We start from the raw sequence: 6,019 nt of genomic DNA on the forward strand, positions 1-6,019 counted from the left end.
AGCCACTCAGGCGCCCCTAGGATGACTTCTTAATTACATCTGCAATGACCCTATTTCCATTCACAGGTCACTTTCACAGGTTCTAGAGAGACATGAATTTGAGCAGGGGAACACTCTTCCACCCAGTACAGGGGTGGTTGATATTTCCTTCTTCATATATTTCTATTGCTTTTAGGTTTCTTTTTGCAACCGACGTGTGTTACTTCTGTACCAGCAAAAAAACAACACAAAACAACAACAAAAAACCCATAACAACAACAACACAACCACACCAAAAAGCAAAAAAACAAAACAAGCAAACAAAAACTAAAAATGCTATCCCCACCACCAATACTCTGAGAAATAATACAAACTGCATTCGGTGAAGGGGCCAGTGCTGTCCCGAAACGTAGAAGAAGGGTTACTCATGCTAGTGATGATGCTCTGTGCCAAGAGGCTTCCTACATACCCAGCCCAACCCTGGGAACAAGACAGGGACGGGTGTGGGGCTGGGATGACTGGGGAAATGCCTGGGCATCTCTGCTCAGGCCAGGGCGGAGGGCGGAGGCTTTTCTGCCTTGCTGTGGGCTGGGCTGCTGGCTTCCTAGATACGGGGCTTACCCCAGAGAGATCATTTAGACTTCCTGCGGCAGCACCCCGTTCCTGCACAAACACAGGAGGGCAGCTTGGCAAAGCATGAATGTGATAACTAAAGCCACATTCACCCTGGCTGGGTAAATATTGCCTGAGAATCACTCGTTGTTTTCCCCAACTTTCTTAGGTACTGGAGCCCTGTGGGGAGGTGACTTTTCTCATGACAGCCACACCCCAGGTCTCCTTTATTAGTCACAGCACATGCTTAACTCTGCTTGGTTCTGCTCCCCTGACGTTCTGCACGTCCCACCATCCCGCGGTACGTGTTTACCCCTCCCTGGGGGCTGGTTGGACTGAACAACATTTTGTGCAACCCGTTCTAAAGGAGCAGCTGGGAATCAGGTTTAAATCATGGAGTTTCAGCACGAGGGAATTAAAAATGCCTTAGACGCTTTTGTTTATGGGTGCCAGGGAGAGAAAGCAACCAAGGAAGAAAGAAGGAATTCTTCGTGTGTTTCATTTAATCACAAGTTCCGTCTGCTTCCTTCAGAAGGCACTGGTGTCCAAGTGATTTTTTTAAATGTAAGAGCATCCTGTTTGGTGATGGGGGCTTTGAGTGGATAATGCTGGCTATTAAGAAACGAAAACAATGGGTTCTTTAAGGGGGGGGGGTAATGGGCTTTCTCGAAACAACTGTTCCTAGGCCTAAAACTCTCTTAGAATGTCAATATCAAGTTCAGTCCCACGTGACTGAGGCAAAAGGCTTTCATCCTTTTTCTCCAGTCATTTAACCCTTTACTAGGGTAAAGGACAGCCATAGAATAAGAAAAATCTCTTTAAAACAGTCTCTGTTATCAAAAGACTTCTCTTTCTGATCCACACCTAGTCACAACTGACTGAGGGTTCCCAGTCTGTACCCCCAGCCCCGTTATTATCCCCATTTCACAAAGGAGAAAACAGGCTCAGAGAAGTTGAGTAACTTGCCCCAAATCATAGTCTAGATTTGAGTTCTGCAAAGCCGGAATCTTGACCATTACACTGAGCTGCTTCCAGAGAGGGCACTACCCATAAAAGTGTCCTCAGCAGGGGCTGAGAAGAAGAGCAGGCATCCACAGATGGGAGTTGGATATGCTTTCCATTTCCACATTTACTATTCACCTGCTGTGTGACATTCAGTAGCTCACTGCGTTTTCAGTATTGTAGGTGGCGTATTCGTGGAGCACGGCGCCCTCTCTCAGGGGTTCTGCCAGCACCAGCTGTCCCCCCTGCAGGCACTAGAATGCCATCTTTTAGGGAGCCTAAGGATTGAAGGAGGAACCTATACAGGGTAGGCACCCGCAATACCATGCTCAGGGAAGCCTCGGCCCAGTCCGTGGGCCAGCCTTGGCATTCCAGAGGCACCCATTCCCGCCCCAGGGGTACAGTCAGAACAGAGGGGTCTTGCAAAGCCAGATCTTTCCTCTTTTGTGACCAGAGGTTCTGGGCATGCAAGGCTAGCTTCATCCAAGACAGGCTCTCCAGGCCCACGCCTTTCATAACTCTGATAGCACTTGTACTGCAAGGTTGTGTTTATTTTTTAATTTGAATATACAGAAAAGTACAAGTGAAAAAGGAATGATCACTCATGTTCTTGCAACCCAGAATTAGCCAGTGTTGATATATTTGCTTCTGATTTTATTTGGTATATCGTTACCTTAAAAAAAACCCCACAAAACTTCATGATATATATGTACACCATTCTTCGAAACAATTTGTATAATATGGAATAAGCTAAATCCCTAATGACCCGCATAGCAAATCCTAATTCCTCTTCCTCCATCCAGAGAGACCTTTAAGTTTGGTGTGTATTCTTCCAGCATTAAAAAAAAAGACATAATAAATATAAAATACATGGATTTTTGTGTGTGCATGCTTTATATAAATGGCATCATGCTGTGTGCATCATTTTGCAACTTAACTGTTTTTCAGTCAATGTATTTTTGAGATTTATCCATTTTGATATAGATGTAAGTTATTCCTTTTAGTGGTGCTAATATCACTCCATTGTATGAATGTACATTTTATTTATAAATAAATGCATTTCAATTTCCATTTTTTGCTATTATGAGCAATGTTAAAATAGATATACTCAGGACTACCACATCGTACAGCATTCACATCTATGTGTATGTGCCTTCTGGAGTTAAGCAGTGAATAATCTGCCTTGCTGTACTGGGCCCTGCCTGTGTCTCCATTCATTTTTTTAACAGTATTTATTGAGTGCCTCGGGACCGCAGGGCATTGTCCAAGTGCTTTGCTTGTATTAATGTATTTAGTTCTTTGAAAAGTCCTAAAAAAATATTGTTTTCCATTCTCATTTTTCAAACAAGGAAAATGAAGGCGGTTGAGGGCAATCTGTTGGCTCAGGAAGCTGCAGAGCTGGCTGGGGAACTTGGACGGCCTGGCCCCTGAGTCCGGGTGTTTGAACCATTGCACTAATTCTCCCTTGTGTTTCACTTTACTTGGTTGATGTCCCCTCTCAACTGTAAACTCTTGGGAGTAGGGACCCTGGGGAGCCACTGATTTTACATTCCAGTGCCCAGGCATGCCTCACCTCCATTAGGGGCTCACTAATAATCTGTGAATCACTTTACTCTTTGTTCAATGCTCCTTTCCTAATTCACATTTCCTCTTCCCCATCTATCTCTTTCCCTTCATGAGCATTCTTCTTCGGCCCCCTCCCCATAACATGGCTACCCCTGGCTCGGGCTTTCAAAGAGTGACAAAGGCACATCACAGATAACATAAAAAGGAAAGCTTTATAGCGCGCCCTAATTTGGGAAAGAGCATTTTACCAAAGGGCAAAGGAGGACTTGAATTTTTTCTGCCCTCGGGAGGCCCAGTCTTGCAACCCTGTAGGTCTAGGGCTGAACGGGAGGCACTGCTGTGTTCACACGTTTAGTCAAGAGTACTTCTAATTCTGTCCTTCAGCCGTCAGGCACGTAGGCAATTTCCTCTTATAAAGTTGGTGGTTGTAACTAAACAGGTGCAGATTTGAGGAAATGCAGGCCGCCTCCACTAAGTCCCCGCTGCCTGTGAGATTAGGTTGATAAGGGACTTCCCCCTTAATTTCGTCACCCCCACCCCTCCACCCCCTCCACCCCCTCCACCCCCAGTCTGCCCGGGGCACGACCCCCCCGCAACTGGGCCCCACAGCCCCAGCGGGGGAACTGCCCAGTCGCGCCAAACGTGAGCAGGAGAGTGTGCGGCTCAAAGGAAAGCACACGGGGACGCGAAGGTCGAGTTCCCGCTGGCGCAGGACCACCGTCCCTGGCCCCGCCCGTCCTTCCCTTCCCCGCCCCCCCCCGCCCCTCCTTCCGAGCGGGCCAGCGACGGGGGTGGGGAAGGTTTGCAGGGAAGGCGAGCCCCACCACCGCGTGGCTGTCCCGACTGCTACCGCCCGCCCCTCGCGCCGCCTCGGCCGCCCACGCGGACAGCCGCTCGGCCGCTCGGCCTGCAGAGCGGGGCGGCGGGACGTGCCGGCGGCCGGCGCGGCTCTAGAGAACCCTGCCCGGGCTCAGGGGTGCGGCCGAGCGCGCTGACTCACGCTCTCGCTACGTGAGCTGCGAGCCGAGCCGGGCCGGGCGTGGGGGCCAAGCCCGCGCCGCCGCCGCCGCCGGCCGCGCGCGCTGGTGGGGTGGTTCGCGCCCCGCTGCGCGCGCCCGCCGAGGACTTCACCCCCAGGCTGGCGATCTTTACGGCTTTTACGGCTGCGGCGGGGCTGTGATCTTGGATCCGCAGCGCCGGCGCCCGGGAATTTCTGCCAGGCACGGGCGGCACAATCACGTCAGGTCCGCGCGGGCGCCGGGCTTAGCCTCTCCCGGCTCCTGGGGGAGTCCACTGAGGCCCGAGGCCCGGCCTCGGGGGCTGCACCTCACAGCATCTTACCTACGCGAAGAGGCATCTGTAGGCTCGCACCCTCCTTGTTTCAGTCGATCCCTAAACAGCCCTGTGACACGGAAAGGATAGGAAGGGCAGGCGCTGTTCAATCCACTGGACAGCCGAGGAGATCAAAGCTTGTGTTTAGGTATTGTATCTGTTGGCAACAAAACAATTTGCTGTAACTTATATGTAGAGGCACCGAGCTCTTGGATAAATAAATTTGAGTGCCGGCATAGCCTGTTTTACCAACATCTTCCATTCTCCTGTGTTCCCTGGGAAGACAAGTGAAAGAGGAACAAAAGAGTCCCGGGCGTGCGTGCGTGTGTGTGTGTGTGTGTGTGTGCACGCGCGCGCGGGGGGTGGGGTGGGGGTAGCTGGGGGAGGGAGAGTTTATATTAATATATGTGAAATCGGCCCACTGTCTGCACAGCTGTTGCCTTTTGGTAGGCTTCAAAGGGACACAGCTGAGCTTCCAGTAAGACCAGTGTTCGCTGAATAACTGGCCAGTCCTCTTCAAATACAGCGAGGGTGTCCTTGGATGTCTGCCATGGCTGAGGGTCCTGTTGGTGCGGGGGTGCAAGGGTCGCCCCTGTAACGCCAGGCCTGCGTCGGAATCCTGAGCCTTCGGTCATTACCAGTGACTCTGAGCAGTGTGACTGACATCACTCAGCTTCTTCTCACTTTGGGTTGCCATGAGGTTCAAGATGAGAATGTATTTGGAGTTTCCTTAACTACCGTGTCCCGTAGAAAGGAGAGGCAGGGTTTCTTTTCCTTGGTCCTACAATATCAGTGGTGGGAAGTGGGAGATGTTGTCCACTTCAGAAAAATCCGTGTCACTCTTGTTTGCTCATCTTGGGTAAACCACGGAGAACACAGTTTCTATAGAGTCAGTAGGAACAAAGATGAGTTAATTCTCATGGAAATTCCGCCTTTAGACACAGGGCACAAGGTTATGGGATCTTGACTGCAAACACAGAGCTAAGCCACTTGTAGAGAACTCTTCAGTTTGCCTACTTTGTTTTTGTTTTGATTTTTTTTAGAGGGGGCAGAGGGTTTGCCAAACTCCAGATTTTAAAATTAATACATGATTTTGTAAAAACAAACTAAAATATAAAGAAAAAAAAAAACCCTTTATAACCCAACATATATATACCAATAATGTTAGCATTTCAGGTATATTTCTTCTAGGTACTTTAAAAATTCTTTTTAATATAACCGAGACCACAATCTATGTTATTTTATATTATTTACCTTGCTTAATGTTATATCGTACACATTCTCCCATGTCATTAAACCATTATAGTCACCTTCAGAATATATTATATTTTTTCAACATTGTTGGAAGTTTAGGTTGTTTCCATTTTTTGACTAAGCAATACTCCGATGGATATCTTTGTGTATAAATATTTGACCATTTTATTTATTATCCCCTTAGCATGGGTTTCCTGAAGTGGAATTTTTAGGTCAAATAACATAAACATTTTCATGATGAGATATTGCCAATTGGCAATTTCCCTGTGTGCGG

At 48.5% G+C, this 6,019-nt stretch overlaps 1 long non-coding RNA gene across 3 annotated transcripts in view; it reads right to left on the bottom strand.

The window, feature by feature from the left end:
• The window catches only part of LOC118002816, a 32,174-nt gene extending 27,377 nt beyond the window's left edge, over nt 1-4,797 (bottom strand). For all 3 annotated transcript variants that reach the window (XR_004677183.1, XR_004677182.1, XR_004677184.1), the window contains exon 1: nt 4,501-4,797. This is a non-coding gene — a long non-coding RNA (uncharacterized LOC118002816). The remainder of the gene's footprint in view (nt 1-4,500) is intronic.
• Between the last annotated feature and the right edge of the window lie 1,222 nt (nt 4,798-6,019).

The sequence above is a fragment of the Mirounga leonina genome, unplaced genomic scaffold (genome assembly GCF_011800145.1).
Source record: "Mirounga leonina isolate KUSES-001 unplaced genomic scaffold, KU_Mleo_1.0 Mir_83, whole genome shotgun sequence".
Lineage (NCBI taxonomy): Eukaryota > Metazoa > Chordata > Mammalia > Carnivora > Phocidae > Mirounga > Mirounga leonina.